We start from the raw sequence: 26,699 nt of genomic DNA, 5'->3' as shown, positions 1-26,699 counted from the left end.
AATTCCCAGTTGTACCCGACATTACCACTTTATTGACTATGATTCCAGCTTCTGCCGCTTGGTTTTCGGTGATTGACCTGAAGAATGCTTTCTTCAGCATCCCGATTGCTGAGGAGAGCGGAGATATTTTTTCCTTCAGTTTAGGAGGTCGCAGCTTCCGCTTTAAACGCGCTCCTCAGGGCTACTGTGAAAGTCCATCAATATACAGTCAAGCTCTAAAAACACAGCTTGATACGATTGTTTTACCAAAAGGTGCTACTCTTGTACAGTACGTCGATGATCTGCTCATTGCTGCAGATACTGTGGAAATTTGTAAGAAAGCAACGATGTCATTATTGCGCCATCTGTGTGATTTACATCACAAGGTGTCACTTTCCAAACTGCAATATTGCAGACAAGAAGTGACCTACTTAGGTCACCTCTTATCGAAGGAGGGAAGGAAACTGACCCCAGAAAGAATTCAGGCAATAGCGAAATTGAGTGTGCCAAGAACACAGAGAGAAGTGCGTGCTTTCTTGGGCATTACATCGTACTGTAGACAGTGGATTCCAAATTTTTGGTTATTGGCCAAACCTTTGGTGGCATTAACGTGTAAAAATACACCCAATCCCATTCCTTGGTCTGAAGAGTGTCAGAAAAGTTTTCTCGAATTGCGCACAGCATTATGTTCGGCTCCTGTGTTAGGTACCCCCGACTACAGTAAGCTTTTCACATTGTATGTGCAAGAGAAAGAGGGCTGTGCATTGTCAGTATTGACTCAGTTGTTTGGAGGTAGGCAGCGTCCATGTGCCTTTTTTTCGTCGACCTTGGATCTGGTAGCTAAAGCGTTGCCAAGTTGTTTAAGAGCCACAGCAGCAGCAGCTGTTTCTATTCGACAGTCTGCTGGTCTGGTAATGAATAATACACTAGTCGTGATGGTCCCACATGCAGTAGACACGTTGTTAAATAGAACCAAGACACAGCACTTAACTAGTGCTCGATTGTCCAGTTACGAATTAACACTGTTAGCGAGTCATGTGCACATAAAAAGGTGCAGTACTTTGAACCTAGCCACATTGTTGCCAATTACAGAGGAATCAGGTGTTTCAGAACAGCACAACTGTTTTTTTAGAACAGAGGAAGAGACGAAAGGGAGAGTAGATCTATCCGATACTCCTCTTGCTGAATGTGATGGTACATTATGGGTGGATGGTTCATGCTTCAAGCTCCCGAGTGGTGACACGACTGCAGTATATGCTGTCACGACTTTGCATACAGTTGTTGAAGCTGCACGTGTGCCAAATAATACAGCTCAAGCAGCAGAATTAATTGCACTCACGAGAGCATGTGTGTTGTCTAAAGGGATGAAAGTGACTATCTACACTGATAGTCAGTATGCATTTGGAGTGGCTCACAGTTTTGGACGATTGTGGAGAGAACGTGGGTTCCTGACTTCGCATGGAGCTAAGATTCAGCATGGTCAGTTGGTGAATGAGCTTCTTGAATCACTGACCTTGCCTTTGCAAATGGCGATTGTGAAATATAGTGCTCACAAGAAGGTGACTGATGATGTTGGTCGTGGAAATGCATTTGCTGATGAGATCGCGAAAGAAACGGCAAAGAATGTAATGAGCCGAATGTATGTTGCAGGCCCTGCAAGATGGACTGGTGATGTTGGAATGTGTGAAGACACAATAGAGAGTGTGAAGTCCATCCAAGCTGAGGCCACAGAGAAAGAGTTGAGCACGTGGAGAGAAAGTACGGGTAGAATGGATGCAAATGGTTGCTGGATTGAATTATCGGAGCATCAGAGATGGCTGTTACCCGATGCATATGTGCTTGCAGTGGTTACGATGGCTCATGGAATGGCTCATATCGGCGTGAAAGGGATTTGCGAGTTGTTGGCTCCGGTATAGCAAAATTCAGGGATTCCCAAGTGTGCAGAGAATGTAGTTAAAAATTGCATGGTATGTTTGAAACACAATCCTGGTAGGGGAACCCCAACTCCAGCTGGTCATTTTGCACCTCCTACGTATCCGTTCGAGGTTTTGCAGCTAGATTTCATCCACATGGAGAGGTGCAACAACTTAAAATACGTACTCGTTGTTGTTTGTGCCTTCTCAAGATGGGTAGAAGCCTATACCCTAAAAGACAATACTGCCTTGTCCACAGCAAAAGCCCTTGTGAAAGAGTACTTCCCCAGGTTTGGACTGCCTAGAATGGTCTGGTCTGATAATGGAAGTGAATTTGTGGGTCGTGTGATGAAGAGAGTGTGTGAAGGGCTAGGTATTCGGCAGAAGTTCCATGCTGCAAATCACCCCCAATCAGCTGGATTAGTAGAATGTTACAATGGCACTTTAAAACTCAAACTGGCCAAAATCCAAGCGAGCACAGGTCTTAAATGGCCTGACGCTCTACCCTTAGCACTCCTGTCCACCAGGATGACTGTGCATTCACGATTGAAACTCAGCCCTTACGAGATCGTTTTTGGCCGGCCAGCCAACATATGGGGAGTGCCTAGACCCACAAAATTTAGTGAGCTTGAACACCCTGTTTTGCTCGATTATCTGTATGAATTGACGGCTTAATTGCGTGTTTTCCATTCACAGGTTCACGACACCCTGCCTCCGGTCTCTGAGACTCCGGGTCACGCCATTGACCCTGGTTCCTGGGTTCTTGTTAAGAACTTTCAGAGAACGAAGAACGACCAGCCCAGGTGGACCGGACCGCACCTCGTCCTTCTTTCCACAAGATCGGCCGTTCGGGTGGAGGGGAGGCCAACTGGGTCCACGGGATCCATTGTAAGAAAATCCCTTTTCCTCTGCCTTATGACCAGTGGGTCCAGAAGGGTGTCGCTGACCCAGAACCTGATACCATGCCACATGTCATACCTTTCAGTGATGCACGGGTAAAAAGAACTGACTCTGAACGAGAAAATGAGAACATTTCACACGAAGCCGTGTCACCATCCAAGCGATTGAACACTACAGAGCCTGGCCTTTTGTTCCAGGATCAAACAGTACCTGGAAGACAACGATATAATTTGAGACCGAGAAAAACGAACTAATAAAAGCAATTTCTTTTGCAATTCGAGAACAAGATCCATGGACTAATAAACAGACATTTCTTTTTCCTCCCAAGTACTATTTTTGAAAGTGCAGCTCTCCCATCTAAGAAACTTGCTCATTTTTGTTTTTTCGAACCGCCATCCGGGTTCCGCTGCTAGGGCCGCGGTTGATTAAAGTCTTTGGGGTGCAGCTGACGACGTTAGGTCGGTAGTTCTGGTTGGTCCAAGGGAGTTGCCCTAGACTGATAGAAGCATCCCTTAGCAGAGGCAACCTCCCACCGCGGGCAGCACTTTAGAGAGGATGGAGTTTCCCGATGTGGAGAGACCTGCCAAACTAACGGACTTTAGGCGCAAATTATATAACGTGATGACAAAGAAAAGTTGTATAATATTGTGTATTTGTATGTTATTCAGTATGATGGTATTCTTAAAAAGTTATGTTTTATTCTCTTTTCGTGTAACATTTGCACCCACTGCATCACCCATACCTCCTCCTACTGTTTCCTCTCATTCTTTCCACCCCTTTCCTGACCATGAATCTAATAGGAGATTGGAGTTCATTAATAACTCCTTTGTTCAGTTGTTACACCAACACCAACTTGTAATGAACACAACTAACTGTTGCGTGTGCGGTCTTATGCCTCACACCACGGATAAAGGTATCCCTTATCTGGTCCTGCCATTTAGTCACAATGGTTCTGTATGGGCATATAGGACAATGTTCATATATACACACAAAATCTACCCCCTACGTTCTGTAACAGACAATCCTAGAAAAAGTGCTCTAGTCAAGGGTATAGTAGACATGATTAAGGAAGGTATTTCTTATGAGGCTATCCCGAGAGATGAGACACTAGTATACATAGGATGGAACATGACTGGATATGGAGCTACTCTGAGTGAGAAACAGCAAGCTAAGAGATCTTCCCCGATTTGGATTGTACCCCATCAGGGTCATCTGTGTCTGCAAGGTAATGGCACAAATCCTAGGGCTCAGTTGGGGAAGAGTGTCTGTACCGAAACGTATGTTTTTGGATCTCAGACTTCCCCTGCGTTTTTAGCAGCTAAGGGTACTTATTTCATCTGCCATGATAGAGCCTATACCTGGTTGCCCCCTGACTTTTCGGGTTCATGTTTTGTTTCATTTCTGTTGCCCCCCACCTACACAGCAGCGGCAGATTACCACAGGACAAGGATAGTTAGAGGAGTCTTGAGTGAAGAAGACACTGCAGGTCAAGAATTTGGGGACTTTGCAAAGGGTTTTCTGCCGTTCTGGGGATCCATGGCTAACAGCAGAAACATAAGGCAATTGACAAGGGTAGTTGAGTCCACCGTGATTGAAACTGCTGGTGCCCTTAGTAACTTGACTGCTGAGCTCCAGTCGGATCGACTTATGACCCTTCAGAACAGGGTCGCGCTAGATGTCATACTTGCAGACCGAGGTGGGGTATGCAGATTGATCCAATCAAGTTGCTGTGTTTTCATCCCAGATAACGCTCCAACAGTGTACCAGGCCATCTCCAAGCTACATAAGATTTCCGAATCTATTCATGTGGATAAAGGAGATTGGTCGTTAATGGGATGGTTCTGGGAACTGATATCCGCCTGGGGATGGAAAATTCTGATGGTCATTGGGATGGTCTTAGCCATTCTTTTCCTGTTCTGTCTATGCGTGCAGTGTGCTCCTGCAATATGTGGCCTTTGTGTCACATCATGTGTAAGGAAACCTGTATCAAGAGACGAACTAAGTACTAGAATGATGTTACAGCAACATCTCAATGACTTTAGGAATATAGATCTGGACTCAGATTAGCATAAGGACAGATTAATTGCCTATGTAAGGGCAAAAGGAGCGTTTGTGGTTCTGAAAATTCTGGACTCGTGTAATCATTCTGGACTCGAGAATTAAAATTCGCCGAAACATGACGCATTTGGTATCAAAAGACCGAGAATGACGAGCACACCATGTATAAATATTTTCAGCATATTCGAGTGACGATTTCGCCTCGAAATCGTCATCAGTGTTCTGAACCCTTGGCTTCCATTTTTATATACGACAGCCATCTTGTGTGTTGCCCTTTACATAGGCCTTAATCCAGCTGAATTCAATTCCACAAGGACACGTACTCCTTAATCGACTTTCCTATGACCTGTGCAAGTTGGAACCATTGCCCAGGCCGAACTCGTTAGGTCAGTTCCCCTCCCAGTGGCCGAACAAGATAGCATCAAGGCTCAACAAGCCATAAAACCATTTCAGCGCGCACACCTGCCGTTTCTTGCTCACGTCTGTCTCTACTCTTTTTGCTTCACTTACTTTATGGTGGGGAGGTGCCTGTTTTATTGGGGGTCCACCGATAGCTGATGAAATGTTGGGCCTTGCCGGGTGATTTGTTGTGGGCAGCACGACGTGAAATATGTACATGTCATCATGACTCTGCTTTTCCTTTGTAACCAAGAACCGTAAATAATATATTGCAAATTCGAAGAATGTTTGCCTGAAGCTGAATATTCTGTATAAAAAGAGAAGCCTGACTTTGTAAATTCGAGCAGTCTCCTGAGAATATACTTCCCCGTGTGTTGTACTTCTAGGACACTTGTTACCTTGGTTGCAGCCAATAAAATCGATCGTTGACTTCACCTAGAAGACTCTGAGTTTCTGTGGTTTGAATCAGGAAGAACCCGAGGTCTCTGGGTGTACCCTGACACCGCTGGGTTACCGGTTCTGTGCCGGTTCTTAAAAACCCAGTACCTCAGCGGGGTGTGAGCCCTTGGCTGACCTTGGGATGTGTCTCCCTGACTGACCTTGTATGTGAAGGAGGAGACAGTGGGGGCCCCTTGAGAGGGTTTCATGATGCCCCAAGGTGGGGTGTGAGCCCTTGGCTGACCTTGTAGGTGAAGGAAGAGACAGTGGGGGCACTTTGAGAGGTTGTCATGGTGTTTCGAGGGGGGTGAGTCTCTGTGTGTCTCTCGGATCAATGTGAAGGAAGAGACAGTGGGGGCCCAGTGAGAGGTTGTCATGGTGCCCCAAGGGGAGAGTCACTGGCTGGGGGGTTCACATACATTACTTGGCCTTTCTGCTGAGACTGCCAGGTGAAGTGCCAGTTGTGATTCTGTGGGAGACAGAATACCGTGACCCCCATCATGGTCGTGAAGCCAAAGTAGTAAGTAGCCCTCGGCCCTGTCAAGCATCAAGACCACGATCGCGAAACATTTGACTACCACCACAAAGTGACAAAGTGTTGTGTAAACACCAGAGGCAGGTGCAGCCTTTATTGTCCAATGCAAAGCGCCATCAGCCCTCACAGCCTCACTCCCCCACCAGGAAGCACCGGCACCCCAGAAGACACAGCACCTCTGCTGTGGCAGTGTGGGTCTTACAAATGTCCTGCCCCCCTTCCCTCCTCGACCCTGTGCGAGCACAGGCCCAAACCCTTCTGATCTTTGTGAGGCGCGGTCTGAAATGACTGACTCTGCCCCCAACCCCCTGATCTTTGACTCTGCCCACAATACCCCTGATCTTTGACTCGGCCCCAACCCTTCTGATCTTGGTGAGGCGCGGTCTGAAATGACTGACTCTGCCCCCAACCCCCCTGATCTTTGACTTTGCACAGTTAGCGCCATGCACGAGGTGCCCCCAAACTGGAAAAACCTCCTGAAAAAGGAGAGAGGCCTCCCCGTTTCGGCAGTGCCTGTGTGGGCAAAAAAAATTCTTCACAGAAGTTGAAGTGCATGAAGCACCTGCCAGTGAGAGGAGAGGGCACATGTAAAAAGAAGTGGGAGCTGTACATAAAGCCAGACACATATCTGATCCACAAGTTGTCCCCTACATGCTGGAGCACCCATCAGCAGCCCAGTATGCTGCCAGCCGTCCCGGGGAAAATGGAGGGAGGAACGCCTTCTGGTGCATGACTGTTGCCTGCAGAGGTGGCTGCTGAAAACCACCTGCCATCTCATTACCCAAAGAAGCTGACAGACGGTGAAAAAGTCGGCTCGAAGTAGCTGACCACCGTGGTGGACTCGAAGAAGCTGACCGCTGGGGCGTAGTGTCAACGAACCTGCCGCCCGAGAGAAGACAACTTTAGCCCCCCCACACCCTCCCATTAAGAGCAAGCAGCAGCAGAGGCTGTCGATAGAAGAGGATGACCAGCTGAGCTCGGCATCGAAGTGGAAGCAGCGCAGACTGTGACTCACCTGAACTGAGGGCTGGGGCTGGGCCTCGCCTGCAGCTTCAGTTAGGCGCGAGCAGGACGACCAGGCAGCAGTCTAAGGTTAGCCAGGCATGGGCCTGGGGAGCTAATAAATTCATTCAAATTATGGCCGCCGGTGACTGCTTTCGACAGTCCTGCGTAGGAGCAGCTGCGTGGCTGGGTCTTCTTCATAGGATGCCTCACGGGCACTTTTAATTTACGCGCTCTCAATGCGCATGGCAGGTGTCACAAAAATTTAAATTAGGGCATTGGTCAACAGCCCTGCCCCACCCCCACCCTGAAGAGCGCGCACACGCGTCGCAGAAGTAACTGCGCGCCGCCTGCTCGCACCCACCCACCCACCATTTATTATAAAGAGCCTCAGACTGAGGCCCCGGCCGGGGTCGTGCACTATTTATTAAGAGCATCAGGGGCCCCAGCGGGGCCAGGGCTCCCTTGCCCACCATTTAATTTAATAAAGCTGCCGTGGCACTGCGCACCGCCGCGCACCATCCCCATTATTCATGATGAAATGAGGGGCCCCCTGGAGCGTGAGGGCCACCCCGCAACACGGGGGCTGCGGGGGCCTGGCTCCTGGTAGTCTAAACCAGACAGTGAAAACACAAGCAGGCAGGGCACAAAGAGTCATAAGCACACAGAAATGCCCACTTCTAAAGTGGCATTTCTAAAATAGTAATACCAAATCTGCTTTCACCAATAAGCAGGATTTATCACTACTATTCCAAACATACCAAACATAGCCGTGCTTTCATATCAGAAAATACCACTGAAACACATACCAGGGAATTTCGAATGCAGACCTCTGAGATGAGCAGCCTCACAGCAGTAACAAACCAAATAGGCTGTTTGTCACTGCCAGGACAAGCCACTTTACAAAAGCACATGTCCTACCATTTACCTATACAGCACCCTTCCCAGAGGGCTATCTAGGGCCTTACTTAGGGGTGACCTATATGTAGTAAAAGGGAGTTTCTGACTTGGCAAACACTATAAATGTTTGCATCAGTTGGCAGTTAACTGGGCACACAGGCTCTGAGGAGGCCTGACAGGTTTTCAAGGCTACTTCTGTGAGAGGCGCAAGCAGTGCTGCAGGCCCACTTGTAACGTTTAATTTACAGGCCCTGGGTATATGGGATACCAGTGTACAAGGGACTTACAGGTAAATTAAATATGCCAAAATAAGTGTAGATAAATCTCACCAAGTTTACAGAAGAGACATTCACTTTAGCATTAATCAGCAGTGGTAAAGTGCCCATAGCCATAAAACCAACAAAAACAGGTCAGAACAAATACAAGAGGTAGGCAAAAAGTTTGGGGATAACCATGCAAAAAGGGCCAGTTTCAACAGTATGCATCTCAAAGGAGGAGTCCTAATGAAAGAAGTAAACATACATTGCATATTCCCAGCATTTGCCTGCAGCAAGGATTTAATTCATATGTTCACTGTTGTTTCGCTGCAAGCCTCCGCATTTACTATTATCATCTCTAAAGGTGACTTTGTCCTTGAAGCTTCATTGTGCAGGAGCCCTCCTGTACTGTGGCCCCTCCCTCGGAGCAAATGTCAGGCATTCCTTTCCCACTCACCGAAGGCTGAAATAATGAGATTTGAGGACCTGGCTCAAGTTGTCCCATCAGGCAGATACCTATAAGCAGCTAAAAGCAGAACATTTGGAGTCCCACAACAGCTGAGTGATGGCAATGGGACACAGCTCACACATGTGGGTCTACCTGCCAAAAACAGGACCTTAGGCCACCCTATGCACATGTCACAACATATAGAGTCACTACACTAATCTAGTGTATAAATGCCTACTCGACCCCACTATATGCTATGTCAAGAATATCATTTGTCCAAATAGGTCTGGCAGAAGTATATTGGGTAGGCTGCAAGTCTTGAATTGCTGGACAATCACCCTAGTTTACTCAACTAAAATGAATGTGAAACAAGAGCCGTATTGGAAGGGAAGAGGAGTGTGGTAATAGGAGTTCAGTGGAAGGTTTTTCTGTATACTCTTAAGACCTAATGTAATATTCCCTGGTCATAACGCATTTGCTGCTTTTGAGCAGTGACTGGTTCACAAGGCAGAAATATTTTGTACTGCAATGTGTGCACTGAGCAGTCAAAACGCACACTGGCATTTTACATAATTCCCCAAAACTCCTGCTTCATACAAATTAATGTGGAGGGTTCCCTTTATGAATACTTCCAAATGATGTGAATGCAGGGTTGGATGCCTATGAGGGACTCCATACCTCCAGTCCTGCACTGGCATACCCAAAATATCAAATTTGCAGTCCTGGTCCCTTATTGTATCTTGGGCTGCCATTTGTGGTGGGCATTTAGCAGTACTCTTGCAGGTGTGTGTGCCTCCCAATGCCTACATCTCACATTCACATAATGGAAGCTGTCCTACATTTGCAAACACAATTAAATCTCTTTCTATGTTGGACCCAAGTAACTGCAACTCCTCCAAATAACCAGGGTACCACCCTTTCACAGAATAGTATATGTGAAAGGTTTCAAGTATCCCCTTATCGTATTACTTACTGTCTGTTGGAAAGTGGATGATTAGTAGTGGTAAATATATATCTAACACTGGTAATAAGGCCACTAACACCATATAGGGATCAGAATAGGCCTCAGAAAATTATCCCCATGCTCAACCCTTGGTTGCTTGGCTGCAAGTAGGCACGCTTAACTTTAGAGACTGGTATGTAAAGCATTTCAAAACACAAATGCAGTGAATAATTAAGACACGACACACAATAAACAAATAACACCAACTTATAAAAATAGGAAACATTTGTATCTTTAAAATGAGACCAAATTGAAAAAAAATTACTTTAGGGAACCAGAGATATGGATGTTTAAAAATATTGCACTATATACCAAATAGAAACCTATAGCACCTATTGGGACATCTGGTTGCATTAGACCGAGAAGAAAGTCAAAGTTTCAGGCCAAATTCAATGATGCCCTGCATAACCATACCACACGGTAGTCCTCGGTCAAAGTTTTTACCTTCTGACTTAGAAACTTTTCTGGAGTTTTTCTACCTGGGGTCCCTCGAAGTTCTCAGCCATTTCCGATTCAGCGAGGGTTATCGAACTTGCCTAGCGACGAGCTTCCGGTGAAACCTATGGAACTCAGAACTCCAGAGATCTCCAGCGGAACAAACCAGAGATTCAGGCCGGCTCATGGTTGAAGGTGGGAGGCTTGACTCTTGCGGTTGGTCCCAGTTACCTTTTCTACGTACGGACTTAGAAACTTTTACCAAGCTTTTTCTCAATGCTCTTTACCAGGCCAGATTTGGTGAGGGTTTGCCGGCTTGGGTTTCGACCAGTTCCCAGTCAAACTCTGGAAGCCAGACATCTGGAGCTTTTCAGCAGGACAAACTCGTAGTTGAGGGTAGCCAGCTTGGCTGGCCAGGTCATGTCTGTCCACTTATGGAGCTTTTTTCCAAAGTAGCTCCACACGTCTTCAAATTTCTGGAACTTCTTCCTGAAGTTGCTTTGTTTGTCCCAAAGTGTTCAATACCTACTCCAAGTGTCTGGAAGCAGGTTCTTGAAAGTTTGGGGCTTCACTTCCCACAATCCACTTGAACAAAACCTTTACAAATCCACAGCTAGTATTCCAGGCTGGGGCTTCTTGGTGGCGATGGTGAGGGTGAGTTCTGCTAACCTGTAGCTTTCAGGGATTCACTCTTTAGTTCTTTTGAAGGAAGTTAGGTTCACAGGGCTGTAGTTTCAGATTGTGCAGCATATGCAGTCAGTTAGAGGGCAGGGCCTGGTTGGTGCAAATCAAACTTCTGATCATGGACCCTTCTTCTTCCACTTATTTCAAGCAGTAGATATGAGAGTCACTGCCCCTCTCAGAAACTTATTTAGTGTTCTCTGGGGTCACACAGGAGGGCACTCCTGTCTAATGAGGGGCAGGGAAACACCCAAGAGCATGACCATTTCCTCCTAAATGTGGCACAATTGTTCCCAGAAAACACTATTTTTCCATAATTCAATACGGCTGAAGTCTCAGCAGAGAGGCATGAGCTGGTTAAACCAACCTCCAGGATGGCTCATCTCCATATGCTCCCTGTTAGACCTGGCACCTTGACGTGGGTCTCCCTGTCATTTTTGCTGTTACCTCATGTGTTTTTGCTTGTGTTAGATGCTTTGGGCACTGTGCCACTGCTGTCCACTGCCACAGTGCAAGTGCTCCCTATTGTAAATTAATGTATGAATTAGTGATTCCATGATTGGCTGGTTTGGTTTACATGTCAGACCCTAGTACAGTGCACCAGGGGTGCCCAGGGCTTGTAAACCCAAATGCTGATTGTGGGCCTGCAGCACTGGTTGTGCCACCCACAGAAGCAGCCTATAAAAGTGTGTCTAAGGCTTGCCATTGCAGAGCCTGTGTGCAGTCTGGCACTGCCATATTGACTGAGCACGTGCACCCACTTGCCAGTCCCTAAACCTTTCCTTTTCTTCATATCAGACACCCCTATGGTAGGCCCAATGGTAGGGTGCACTGTAAGTATAAGGTAGGACAAGCCCTGGCGTGTGTGGCATGTCCAATGTCAATAGTGAATTACAGCCGTTTTTGTTTTTCACTATTGCAAGGCTACCTGTTCTCCATAGGCCAGAATGGGCAGTTAGATTATTACATCTTATAATCCTAACTGACTCAGGGAACATGGTAGAAATTAGAGGACTCAGAATGATAAAATGCGTCTTTTAGTGAAGTTGGTTTTAACATTCTGTGTTTGAAAATACCACTTTTATAAAGTAGGTCTTTTCTTGTCTAATTATCTAAGCCTGCCTCTGCTAGGTTGTGTATTCCTTGTCTGGAGTTTGAGTGACAGGGCTGGGGGGATTCCAGGAGACCGGGTGAGTCAGCCCAGTGGTGAATAGAGAGATCTGCATCTAGATGGGAGGGAGGAGTTGCACCTGGGACCTGAATAGGGCTGTGCCTTCCCTCCACAATGCTGGCTCCCCTTGTGTGGTGCATCTGATGTCTCTGCCCTGCACTGTGAAAGAAAATAAGGAGTCATGTAAACAGAGTGCTCCAGGTTTGGACTAGGCAAAGGCCCCTCTACACTCAGAGGACAAAGGATTTTGGGTTTTAAGTATTGGGACCCTGATCACAAAAATTTAGATCACTTTTGGACAAACAAGAAGAAACCTTTGCTGACGAGTGGAACCAGAGAGACTGAGGAGAGACTATCCCTAAGCTGAAGTGCTGCTTGAGGGAATGGCCTGCAGTGGTTGCCTGACTGCTAAAGAAAGGAGAGAGGAACTTTGTGTGCACTTTCATCAATGTGTGTAAGGATCTCCAAGGGCTTGAGAACAGAGCTTGCCTCCTGCTGAAGTCTCAGGGCAACAGACTTCACCCACCAGCTCCCCAAGTGTTCTTTTGAAGTGCCTGCAGTTGTGCTGGACTTTTTGAGGGCTGGCGTGTTGCATGAAGCTGGATGCACGACTCAAGATCAAGAAGCGTGTTGCCGAACTGCTGCTTCACAGCGTGAACCGCCTCGCATCGGCCGGAGGAGAGGATCGACGTCACAGCAGATGCCGCCGCATCACCGGGAGGCGTGTCGCAGGAGAAGAGGATCGGCATCGCATCAGACGCCGCCGCATCTCTGAGAAGCGTGTCGCAGGGCCTGTCGCGGCTCATCGCCGTAGAAGAGGATCATCGTTGCAGCAGACGCCGCCGCATCACCTGGAAGAGTTGCAAGGCCTGTCACGGCTCACATCGTTGTGGAAGCAACTCACATCGCCACGGGAGAGGATCGACGTCACATCAGATGCCGCTGCATCACTGGGAAGTGTGTCGCAGGGCCTGTCACGGCTCGCATCGTGTCAAGCATCTCGCATCGCCGGAGTAGAGGATGGACGTCGCTGCAGACGCCACCGCATCACCGGGTAGCGTGTTGCATCAAGGAGAAAGTGCCATCTTTGTTTCTTTGCACCACATCTTCTGCGCATCACCGTCCTTACGTGTAAAGGACTACCGCATCACCTTTCTTGCAACACTTCTGTTGCCCTGCTTGTCGCATCTTAAGGTACATTGACTCAAAGTGTCGCATTTCAAGATCTAAGGAGAACTTAGCTAATTCTACCATTTTAAGTACAGTATTGTGGATTTTTGTCGTTTGTGGTCTTGTGGTAAATCTATATAAAGAATATTTATTTTTGATATAAAACCTGTGTTGTGTCCATCTGTAGTGTTGTCACTTGATTACAGTATGTGTTTACAACTGCTTTACACACTGCCTCTGAGATTAGCCTGTCTGCTCGTGCCAAGCTACCAAGGGGGTGAGCAGGGATTATTTTAGGAGTGTACCCCCTTACCCTGACTAGAGGCAAGGGTCCCTATTTGTCACAAGTACCTACCTGTGCCAACTAGAGACCCCCAAATCTAACACTCCCTCTACCTGGCATCTGCACATCCCTTCCTTAAGCCTTTCATCTGGCTGGGTTCAAAGATTAGGGGTGAAAATGAAGCTGGCTTCTTCTGCCTGTCCCCTTCTTCTTTTGAAGATCATGGTTTATGGTCCCTCACCCTTGCTCTTGCATGCCTAAGCAGCTGAACCCTCTCCTCCCAGAATGGGTATTCACCCCAGGGGTTACTTATCACCTCATCAAAGCAGCCTGGCTAATCCACTTAACTTTGACCAATCAGGTCAGATCACTAGAAGGCTGAATTTTGGCTCACAGACAAGAAAGTCTTACATCTTCTTGTCTGTACCTTTTAAGATACATTCAAAAATAGCATATTGTTGTATTTATCAATACAATTTTAGTAAGTCCTTGAATGATATTTTTTCCTTGTTTCCTGGCAGGAGTTATCAATTAATACATTCTTGCCATGTTAACCTATGTAGCTGGGGATCTGCAATAGGAAATGAACTAGGCAATTTCTCCAACACCAGGGCTCATAAAACATATTGTCTAAGGACATTGCCTATATATACATATTTCCCCGCACCCCTGGAACTTCTTGGGGAAACTATAGGGGTTCTGAATATGTAAACATGTTGCAGCCTAACTCCACAGTGCTCATAACACAAAAGTGAATTTTAGGAAGTACTTAATTACAATATGGGAAGTGAAATATGCAATTTCACTAAACCCAAGGCATATAAAACCTATTTTATATGGGTCCTCTTTATAAGTACCTGACCCCTACCACTAAGACACCTAGAGGAGACCCTGGGGGAACCTAACATGCTACATTATTTTAGTTTATTGATTGTAAGTGCCTCAAACCCGAAAGTAAAGTTTGGGCACAATTTACATTTAAACACAGGGCTGCTTTTAAACTGACCTCAGGCCTCAGCAGTTCACACATGCAAGTGCAGAAAGAGCTGCTGGCCTCTAATCCGCCATGCCCTATTATATACTAGGGACTTGAAAGTAGTTTTGATTCCTCTGCCATAATATGTACCAGGGCCTTATTGAGGAGGTCATACCAATCATAGCAGTACCCTAAGACAGTGGGTACCCTAGTGTATGTAGGTGCTTTCACTGTACTCTTTTTTTTATTTCAAAGTATTTTATTGGATTTTTATACAAACAAATACAATAGCATTCTGTCACGGGGTAAGCCAAAATAGTCCATATACAATGATTATAGTGTTTACATGTAATTTTACGGTAAGAAACCTGTTTAAGGTAAACCCCTCTTACATTGACTTGCTGGGAAATTAGGCAAAGGTTGATAGAAAGAAAGAAAGAAAGAAAGGAAAGAGGTGAACGGAGGATGTGAGAGAGGTGCTATGATCCTGAGTCTGATAAGGGTTTTAGTGATGTATCAAAGCAGCCACCACATTAGGTGGTCCTACGGTGGGAGAGGTAGGCAAAATGGGCAGTCTAACTAGCCCCTCCAAATTCCCATTGGCCCTTGGTGTTCACCTTAAGTGTGTTTTCATCCTGGCACTGGCACTGGCCTCGGTAAGCAGAGTCCAAGGACAGTCAAAGTCAGTTACCACCAGTATCAATCAGAAACAAACATTTGCAATGCAATAAGTCTCGCATTTATGAGAGTTTGAGCTATTGGCATTGTAAATGACAATGCCTTTTATTTATGGGTTGTTTTTAAAACAGAGAAATAAAAAGCATTGTCATTTACAATGCCAATAGCTTAAACACTTGCAAATGCAAGACCTACTGCATTGCAAACGTGTGCTATAAAAAGAAATGAAAAGCGTTAGGAGAGAACGTGTCCTGCCTGCAACAGCAGGCAGGACAACGCTATTTGAGAAAATAGTGCTCAGTGGCTGAAATTAAAGCCTACTGAGCAACAATACACATAACAGGAAGTGTCGCCATCGGAGGTTACAAAATAAGACAAGGCAGTAGTAAGGGTGACCATGGGTCCCGGCTTTGCCAGGTCAGTCCCGGTTTTTCACCACCTTTCCCGGCAGATTTCATGAAATTTATCTCATGTCACAGTTTTTATGAGGGTCGACTCAAAACTTTATGTTTTACATTGTAGGGATAGTTAGTTTCAAGAAAGCAATTTAATTAACATTTAAGTTACTGGGTTTAAAAATAGCATTTTATATATGTTCTTACTGCCTGTTCTGTAATTCTCTCCCAACGAGTCATTTTGTGCACGCGCTTGAAGTAAAATAGTAGTCCTTCTTCTATTTTTGTGAAGTGTCACGGTTTTTGGCTTTAACATTCTGGTCAGCCTACTACTAAGCCTTTTGAACAATGACCAGCCACAGTTTACAGTGGATAGTGACACAAGCCAATAAAAAATGTGGGCGGAGAGTAGGCGGAGCTTCAAGCCTCTACCTCAATACAGCATGCCTCGCAGAGCAGCGCATGTGCTGCCCAGGCTCGACCTAAAAATAACCCCTTAAAATCAAATCTGAGGTCATCTATGTGCACTGCCACTGCATGCGAATTAGCAAAGCTTCGTGCTTTGGACTTTGGAGGGAGCTGCAGTGTAGAACAGAGCACAGACTGGCTGTGACTAGGACCTGGGACAGCTTTGCATACCGCTGCTTGATGCTTAATTTGTCTATTCCTCAATATATATGCATTTATTGCTATTTTCTTGTTTGGGATTGTGTGGCAGTGCTAAACAAATCAATTGCTGTGGCTTAAAGCCCAGCGCTGCCTAAGAAGACTCCCTCCTCCCAAAAAACACAGATTACAGAGGCTCCCAAGGTTGACTGGTGTCCTGGGTAGAGTGTAAATCCCTGAAGGATGTCAGCTTACAAAACCTTCACACAGTGATCCGGAAACCTGCTGTCTACAGGGGTTTCCAACTCATTGTGTCAACAGCGTGTGACATCGGCTTTTCGCCGGGTGACCATGTGAAAGGAGCCAGTATCATGTGACACACGGTGGGAATGCGTGAGTTGGCAAATCTGCGCACGGTTCTCATGCCAGGACCACTCCTCTAACACTGAACGCAGGTCACCAACCTGTGGAACAGTAGCAGACCAATAACAGCAAGCAGGAATACTGTTCTCACACAAACTTATCCTGACAGTGAAAACCACATTCTGCTATGACATATTTTAAAATACCTATATTGTTTCTGCATTGGGTTTTGTTCTTACTGTACAGATTTGGTCTATGTTCTTCTCTGTCAGGCCTATGCAGCTGCAATATGTATGAGAATGTATTCATATATTGCCCAGCTGCCTCATGATTACATCCTGGTAGAGACAGATTAAAAAGCAACTATAATTAAATAAGTTGTGTGTACATATCAGGCAGTTCTAAGTTTCTCTCTATAGTTTGCACTCTGATAAGACTGTGCTGTTCTCTACTTCCATTTTTTTATTGTTTTTTTAAATGTGTTTGTATATTGTCAGCAGGGTGCTAGGAAGAGTGAGGGAGGGTTACCGGCGTGAACAGGTAAATATGATGCAAATGACAGAAAACCTCAAAATTGTGGCAGGCGGACCATGAAATAACATGCTGCAAGGATACTGTCCACACATCGGTCGAAACTAGGGCTTCTTCAGGGCCATTCCGGATCTTATAAACTGTATTCAAAACACGGTGGAAGAAAAACGAGTTTCGGAGAGGGAAGGGATCAGCAGCAGCCATATTACCCTATCCGACTCCTACAAGACCGTAGATTACATCCTATCACCCGCAGTCTCTATCTGTGACACCTGTAAGAACAGCCGACTCTGGGCATCATGGACGTGGGAACCAGGGGCGTAACAAACACCTTGCAGCCCCTGCAGTGTGAGGGGCCCCCAGTGTTAAGTACATGAAGGGCCCCCCTCAGCTCATCTGCAGAGTGCTGATACAGAGACAGGCTCTAAAGCAGCAGCTGCAGTCTGAGCCTTCTCTGAGCTCCTCGCGCTGACTGAAGAGAAACAAAGTAAAGTTACAATGTTTCTCTTCGGTCAGAGCCGGGCCAGAACAAGGAGTAGGGTGGGCGCCCCAGAGAGAGCAGGAGGCATGGTACTGCTCCTCTGAGGCTGCACAGAGCTAACTTGGCCCGGAGACTGTTTGCATGTGCAGGATTTCCTACACTTGAAGGGGCCCCCTCAGCCCCCACTCTGAAGAGAATGCTGAAGCACAGGCCTGAGCAATGCATCAGTTCTGTTTAGCTTCAGCCTTTCTTTGGGCAGGTAGGTCCGTCGGCATAAACGCCCGACGCTGGTGCTGGAAACCAGGGTTCGAGCCTCAAGGTTGTGTCCACATCCTGTGACTCTGGGCAAATCACTTAATCTCCCCGTGCCTGAATGTGTAATGTCAGTACGGTGCTCATGTAAAGCTCTCCAATACCTTCGGGTCGAGTTCGCGCTATATAAAATATGCAAAAAAATAAAGAAAAAATGTCTCCACACAAAAAAGAAACAATTGTAATTTATAGCTTTTGTTTCTTTCTGGTGTACTGAGGCCCGGAATGAGAGGTACCCCAGGATTTATCAGTGAATCTGAGCACCGGGGTGGAGAAAGAAACAGTGGTCAGAGCAGCAAAGAAAAAGGTCAGAAGGAAGTTCAAAGGAAGAAGCAATGCTGAGAGGGAGAGACAGGTGATAGAACTCTGTGTGTAACTGTGTGTGCACGCAAAGGGGCTTACCCCTCCCCCCGCCCTCCCCTCCCCTGCAGGATGCCCAGGGACCCCTCAGCCATGCACCTTGCTTGTCCTGATATTCAGCAGTAACTTGCTATTTTCTTTGTGCAGAATGCAATGAGTTGACACCGTCCTGAAGAAATGTAAGTAACACTTTATTGTTACATTTTAGGAAGCCATTGATTCTACAGGAAGCCAGGTCAGGGTTTTTGTAATTGCAGGAGTGGGTGGAGGGCTCTTGCAGAAGGCTAGGATGGGTGACTAAAGCAGGATTCAGTGATTGTCTGTGGACCCTCCCACATCCAGCCTGCACCCTCAGTAAGAGTCTAGTGTCGGAGTCAGACTACAGAGGTGGCAAGCAGCACAGAGCAGCAGGCTTTGACCTGGCCATGTTGGCATCCTTCAGCTGCTGGAGGGCTGTGATTCCTGGGGGTTAAAGAAGTAGTGAGGCCAGCACTGGACTAACTGGGGTCACCCAAAAAGGTGAGTCCACCGACAGCCCTTTTCTTTCTACCTTGATGTAATAAAATAGGTGCACTGCAGTTCCTTAAAATGTTTGCTTTTCTAGTTGTAGGAAAGCTCTGAAATCTTGTGTAAAAGCTCTCACAGCTCTGCTACTCAGAATAAAGCAAACATTTAAAATACCAAAGTCACACTGCATTCAATGTACTTATTCCTAGTGTCTTCCCATCACCTAGCAACTTTCTACAGCCCACACAATATCCCTCTTTTTCCCTGTTGGTTGCCCCACTTTTTATTCTGTGGGTTACTTGATCTCCGCTATCTCCTAACATGTAGTTTCATCCTGCTTTCTTTCCTCCCCTCTGTCTAGCTTCTACTATGATGTCCTGTTTTTTTGTGCCTCCTTCTTCCATAAAGTCCACTTCATGCACTGTGAATAACCCTCATTTCAGGTAATCTTACTCTCTAGACAACATCTGCTCAGAGGTGGTCACTCTTAACCCTCCATATCCCCTTTCTCTTTCTAGCTTTTTTTTTTCTTTCTCTGTTTTTTTCCTTTCTTGTTTTCTTCTCTTTCTCATAAATGTCCCTCCTTTCTGCCCCTAGCTCTCTGACCTGTTTCTCGCACTCATTCCTTTATCTCTTTGCCAACTGTCCTGACTTTCTAAGTAGTCTTTCTCTCTCTTTATCCCTAACTCTTTCACTTACTCTCTCTCATACACATTATTTAAGAGTTCCCCTCCATTACTCACTGACTCTCTCTACCCACTTTTTGTTATGACTGTCCTTCTCGATCTCCTTTTCTTTCTCTTTCTTTGACTGTATCATCTCGCATCCTCTTTCAGTCTCTCTTTCCACTTCTACATCCATTATGGCCTGCTGTCTCTCGCTGTTTGACCGCTCTTATTTTCTTGCTGCTTCTTTCCTCCTGTATTGTTTCTCGTCAATGACGGTCACTCTCTCCACCTCTCTTACAGCAACCTCCTCTTTATGAATGTGTTTGGTCTAACTATGATTCTAACTCATGCACTGCAATACATCTTTCATTATGTTACCTTGATTGTTCATTTTTGTTCCCCCCCCCCCTTCACTCTATTCCCTTGTATTAGTTCCTTGGCTCATCTAATTGGTGTTTGGAGTATTGCGGAATAAATGAGTGTGCCAGTTAACTGTCACTGTGCTTAATGGCAGGGGCATAAGAATAGCCCCCACAGCCCCTACTGCGCGGCAGGCCCCGAGCTCCCGGGGGCCACCTCTGGCACTGTGCATGTGCAGCAGGCCGCTGCCCTGAGACAGGCCCAGACTGGCAGTACCTGGGGTTTCCCTGGGGGCGGTTTTGTTATGGAGGTGATTTTCCTATTGAGGATCTATATTACATCAGGCCACCCGACCCATCAAAGGTGTTTGGCGCTGCCTAAATGCCGGCTTTAGAAGTAGCAGCACTGGGGTTAAATTAAATGCTATGGTCCCTCTTTTATTTTCAAGTCAGTCATCATGGAAATAAAAGAAAGACAACGTCGCTCTGTGCTCACTCACGATAGCACATGGCACAACCTGTAGCGGACCGGAGCACCAGTCTGACCCTGAAAAAGGTCATTGCGCTTGTTGGATTTGCAGGATGAAAGGTGTTTAGTAGGCTGCCTCAGTAGAAGGTCTTGAGGTGGGCTTAGTAAATGGACACGCACTGCAAGGCAAGGTTGAGCACCAGGACCGCCGGGTCCTGTGTCATCATAACAGCAAAATTTCAGCAGTCCCAGTTAAACCGGTTACGCATTACAAGCACACTTTTAAGGCCAGGGGAGAATTCAGGATGCAGCCTAATCACCTGCAGTTTCCTCCTTGAAATATAAATTAAACATGCTAATATGTACATCATTGTTTGGCGGAGGCCACACAAAGTCGTCCGGCATCTTATGTTTTCGCAGCTGTTGGCATGCAGCTAAGGGCAGCAGTTTTAAGAAAGTCGTCTTAGTATGTTTTACTTTTTGAGTAACATTACTTTGTCATAGGCCACGACATTAAGCTGGATACAGATTCAGATGAAACCACTATTCAATGAGTGCAACATGCACTGTATGAGTTGGATGTATTTGGTATTTCAGCCATTGATGTGTGCCTGTAGGGGTTAGAGCCTGTCTGCTACATCCTTTCACTGATTTGGCACTGGCTGGATCATCTAACTGTATTTTCTATAGCTACGGTGGAGGATGAACCTGGGGTAGAGACCATGCGCTCTAATCCGAGATCCAGCCGCACTATAACCAAGTGCCACCCCTTTGTTGACTGCTCAATGTTAAGCAGCCGACTCCTGTGAGCCAGTCTACCTGTCCATGACAAATCTCTGTGGCACTGCTCTCCTGCCTGTCCACACAACATGCCCTCGGCACCTTTGCTAATTGTTATCTGCCTTCGTTAGACTGCAGGAGCAATTTTTTTCTTAACAAAACTGGGGAAATTATTTTGATTAAATAAAAAAATGAAAAACCTTTGGAACATTGTTCAAGATAGATCTCCCCCCTCTCTTTGACTCTGAAATGAACAAATATACTTAGATTACAGAAAATAGTGCATCTGCAGGCAGAAAAGCACCTCCAGCACTTTCCACTAACTTTTGTGTAGGCTGCCACCTCCACTAATTACTTTTTTGTCGGCTTGGGCTGCACTCCCCTGGTGCAGACCGGTTTTTCAAATGACAAGCTTCTTTTTAGCCAGGGTTATCTGTGTGTCTGTCCATGGTTGGTCATTTGGCACTGTAGCCTATTTGCTTTTAGAACTGTCAGCTCTAAAATCTACACTTGTTAAAATTCAGCAGCCACTTGAAATACAAAGCTACTCTTGCTACTTTTTCTTTCTGTGCCTCCTCAGAAAGAAATGCAAACGTTGAGTCTCTCAGGGGTGTCCAACATAGGTACAGGAGAACCGGATCAATGCAAGATAATCAGCTATCCATGCGCTATGTAAACAAATGCAATTTAGAATCATTTTATGTGGATGTCTTCTATTTAGAAATCCCAAAAATTTGGCAAGGCCCTGGCTCTCCTGGACCTATCTCGTATGCCCCTGTATTTTCTACAGCGCAATATCTGCCTTTCCGTCATAACACAGTCTTGAAGTCTTTCTTGTAATTGCTAATGTGCTAAGGATTAAAAAATACACAATGTCGCTATTTTGAGAACAACTGACTAAGGATGCTATGGTTTGATACCAAGTTAGTAACATGTCAGGCCAAATATGCAAGCCACCATTGACTGTGACATTTATTAAAAAGAGATACTTCTCCGGCATGTGTGTGTTCTTGACCCCACATTGCCAGTGCTGCCCATGCCATTGACAGAAAGTGTGGGTAGGCATATTTATGATCTAGTTTTACACTGACTGAAAGTATTGATAATGTGGCCATAATAGTAAGAAGCATATTAGTAAGATGAATTTTATTGACATCTTATTAGAGAAAAAAAAACGTGACCATTTTTCAGAAACGCAGTTTTTTCAAAATCCTGACTGTATGCCCTGGGTCTCATGGGTGAGGCTGACTTATGTGTCAGTTAGCTTGGCAGGGCTTTCGGATGCTTGATTTCTTGGATGACCCTATAGGGGGCAGGACTCCACATTTGAGTGCATGCTTCAGACCGGCCCTGTTTGAGGTTGCACCATTGGTGTGTTTAACACGAGACAGAGTGTAGTGGATTGTTTGATGAAAGTGGAACTCTAAAGATGATTTTGAAAATTTAAAAAATCCATTATCCTGCTGTTTTAAATGAAAGGTTATAGTAAACATAAAACTACGAGAGCAATATTTTAAGAATTGGACCACCTTACAAGAGCTGCTTTGTCATGTATGTTGGCTTATGGTATAATTAAATTGCATGATATGTTATGTTTTTCAATAGTATGGTGTGCCACATTTATCTATGTGTTATGTTGTCATGCTTTTATATTGGGTTTTGTTACTGGGCTGTGATACGGCATACCCGTGCTGATATAAAGAGTGCTGCAGGCAGATATAGGTCTCCTTAAGTGCACTAAGACACAAGAGGGAAGGGGGTGGGCACAAGAAGGTTTATACAACCAGCTCCCTTGCTTAGGTGAAGGGCACCATATAGCAGTTTTACACCTGCATCGCCTCAGACTTCGTGGGTAGTGCCAGCTCCTCTGAGGCATATTTTCACCTGAGCAGGGAGTGGACCCAGAACCTCTTTGTATTCTTCCTCTTTGGGGGTTCTGTATTTCTCTTCTCAGGGAGAGGTGGTGGGAAAGCGTTGCTTCTATTGGGATGTTTACAGTGTCTGGCAGCCCCCAGTTGCGCAGGCTGCTTTCCAAATGAGGCTTGATCGGAGGTCGGCTCAGCCTGGCCTGTTTCCTCTCTCCTGATATCCTGCTTCCAGTTGGGTGAAGGGCCTTGACCAGCTCCGGCACAGCAGCTAGTTTGGACCCTCTGTGCAGTTGATTGCTCCTGCACTTCTTGGTCGGAACCTCGAGACCAAAATGAGCCAGACTTCCATGTGGCTTCTATCTACCACCCACATTCTGCCCTCAGGTGCCAAACATTACAGACAAAGCAGTGACCTTTGAAGGAAAACATGCAAAAGAAAGAGATACAGATTTAGTGGTGCTTCTCTGGTCTATTCTCTATGTTCCCTGTAAGAACGTGGGTATGACTGGGTATCCCAGTGCACTGTAAGGTCATCATTTACTATGTTTTAAAAGGTAATACATTTGAATATACAATGACGAATATGTTGTATAATGCACCACTTTTGCACTACTTTTGCCATTTAAAAAAACATTATTAGGGGAGAACCACCCCCTACCCCCCCAAGCCCACTTGCAAGAGTCAAGCCGGCTCGCTACGTACCATAGAGCATAGAGGGACTGCTCTGACAAACTATGCCAGGGCTGCTTTGGGTTCCCAGTATGGCCCTGGCCTGAGAGCTCCTGACTGGGTCCAGAGCATGGGGGTGCCCCCTCCATGTACTTTGCAGGGGGGCCCCCTCAAGTTTTGTTACGCCACTGGTGGGAACCAGAATTGAGAAAGGGGGTTTGCACCCCCAGGATGTTGAGAAGAGTGGATAAAGTGAATGAAGTATCGCACATCGGAGAATTATAGTTTACATTTATTTCTGTGGTCGTTAAACATATGTACTCCACCTCGTATGTGTGTAGTGCACGTGGATGTCCCTTCCAGCTCCGGAGCTCCTGACGACAGACGGACTGGCCTCACTGATGTGTGTGTGCCTGTGGTGCTTGCAGCCATCCCAGCCTGGGAAACAAGCATTGGTAAATCCACACAGCTAGGGGTTGCAGACAGGAGCTCTGACAAACAGTGGCAAGCCAGTATTAGGTGCAAGGTAGCGCACTTTTTCACTACTTTAAAAACAAGCGAACACTGAATGTATGATTTGATTATTAAGGATTCCTTTTGTCTTTAGATAGTGGTTCCAACGTACAGATGTCAGTGCCCAGCAGAGTGACGAGTCATATCCGGTGCCTTGGTTTTCTCTCTTAACCCAATTCCCTTCCCCAGCTTCGGCTGTCCATCTCACACATCAGTGTGTGCATGGCTTAATGTGTATAAATAGAAGTGCCAGGGCTCTAGTCAGTAGACCACTACAGCTTGCACCACACATTGCCCCTGCCAGCATTGCCAATGACAGTACCAACACAACTACTAACCATCACACTCATGTAAGTGTGAATGTTCAGACAATTTCAGACAACCTAAAGCTACAAGAACGGCTGGGGCGGCGGGTAATAGACATTTTTAATGTCTATTGAATTAATAATTAACTGTTGTCATCTCTAAGTTAGCCAGACAGCACCACCTTATGGCAGACTGTCACAAGCACCGATGTTAACAATTAAGTGCTGGTGCCGAGCACCAAATTAAGCACTGACTGTGTGTGGTCAACACTGGTTGTGGAGAGAGATGTAGGGGTCTCTTGCTCTCATTGGATCCTGAGTTCATGGTGAGCGCTTTCTCACAGCGAACATAGCATGCGGGCTTCAGTGAGCACTGCTCAGTTACACATGTACTTTGAAACTACAGCTCTGCATCATTCTGTTTCCATCCCACTACATTAATAGAAAGCCTGCACTGTCCATGTTTCTGCACGTTTAGAGGGATTTCAGACCGGGGTTAGGGGCAGAGGGTTGTGGACTATCTCTGTTACTTCAAGGATGGTATTGTTTCCTACGTCCATGTTGGATATAGACCATGCTTTGGGTTGTCACTACTCGTGGTCATGTGATATCTTGCATTGGTCACCAACAAGCATTATTGGTGGTAGAGTCCATGAGCCCTGCATGGATCAGAAAGCACCAGGTCTTAGTGGGACTGAAAAGGTTTCTTCTAGAGGTCCGTCTGGAAGGCCTGGCAAGGGTGTTGTCACCTTGATACCCACAGCCTGTGTGGTGAAAGCGCAGCAGGCGGGAGTGAGCCTGAGGAAGGGGCGCAAGGTAGACAAGCTGGAGAGAGTCGTGTGTCAGGCTGCTGCCTGATCCTGCCTGACCCTGGAAACCCTGACTCCTTCAGGGGCACTTGCCTCCCCTAGTCCAGTCCACCCTGGACACAACGGCAACCCATTGTCCTTCACAATGTCTGATTGGCGCCAATTCTTTGAGCCATCCACTTTCATCAGTCATGTTTAGGGTGCTGCAGCCTTTCTACCACTCTAAAGCGATACAAAAGGGGATGATGGGCGGAGCGTTTGAGCAAATCAAACACTCACCCCCAGTCAACTGATCTGGGTTTAATCCATCAACATTCTTTAGCTCACTCAGCCACCCCAGTTCAGACATGGCCATATGCAAATCAGTCTGACCCTGTGCCTCAGGGGAACAGTCCAGCCCGAACTGCCAAGCCATGTCTTCCCTGGACCGGAAACAAGCATCCTGGGACCGGTTTCAGATTCATAATCCTCATCAGCCAGGCTATCTTGAATCCAGTGGCCAAGTGAGCAAGGGACTCACGTCTGAGCATACCCTGCCAACTTAGGGAGAACAAAGCGATACAAAAGGGGATGATGGACGGAGCGTTTGAGCAAATCAAACACTCACCCCCTGTCAACTGATCTGGGTTTAATCCATCACCATTCTTTAGCTAATCCAGTGGCCAAGTGAGCAAGGGACTCACGTCTGAGCATACCCTGCCAACTTAGGGCGAACAAAGCGATACAAAAGAGGATGATGGACGAAGCGTTTGAGCAAGACAAACACTCACCCCCAGTCAACTGATCTGGGTTTAATCCATCACCATTCTGGTTCAGATGCTCCGTCCATCACCACCCCCTTTTGTACCACTTTGGCCGCCATAAGTGTGGCAGGGTATGCTCAGATGTGAGTCCCTTGCTCACTTTGCCACTGGATTCAAGCAAGCCGGGCTGAAGACGGCTGGAATGCCAGAAACCGGTCCTCGGAAGCTTGTTTCTGGTCCAGGGAAGGCATGGCTTGGCAGTTTGGGCTGGACTGTTCCCATGAGGCACAGGGTCAGACTGATTTGCATTAGCCATGTCTGAACTGGGGTGGCAGAGTGGGCTAAAGAACGGTGATGGATCAAACCCAGATCTTTTGACTGGGTGTGAGTGTTTGATTGGTTCAGATGCTCGGTCCATCACCACCCCCTTTTTTACCGCTTTGACCACCATAAGTGTGGCAGTGTATGCTCAGACGTGAGTCCCTTGCTCACTTTGCCACTGGATTCAAGCAAGCCGGGCTGAAGACGGCTGGAATGCCAGAAACCGGTCCTCAGAAGCTTGTTTCCGGTCCAGGGAAGGCATGGCTTGGCAGTTCGGGCCGGCACTGTTCCCATGAGGTACAGGGTCAGACTGATTTGCATATAGTCATGTCTGAACTGGGGTGGCAGAGTGGACTAAAGAACGGTGATGGATCAAACCCAGATCTTTTGACTGGGTGTGAGTGTTTGATTGGT

The sequence above is a fragment of the Lissotriton helveticus genome, chromosome 3_2 (genome assembly GCF_964261635.1).
Source record: "Lissotriton helveticus chromosome 3_2, aLisHel1.1, whole genome shotgun sequence".
NCBI lineage: Eukaryota > Metazoa > Chordata > Amphibia > Caudata > Salamandridae > Lissotriton > Lissotriton helveticus.
Note: the sequence above shows the minus strand (reverse complement) of the source record.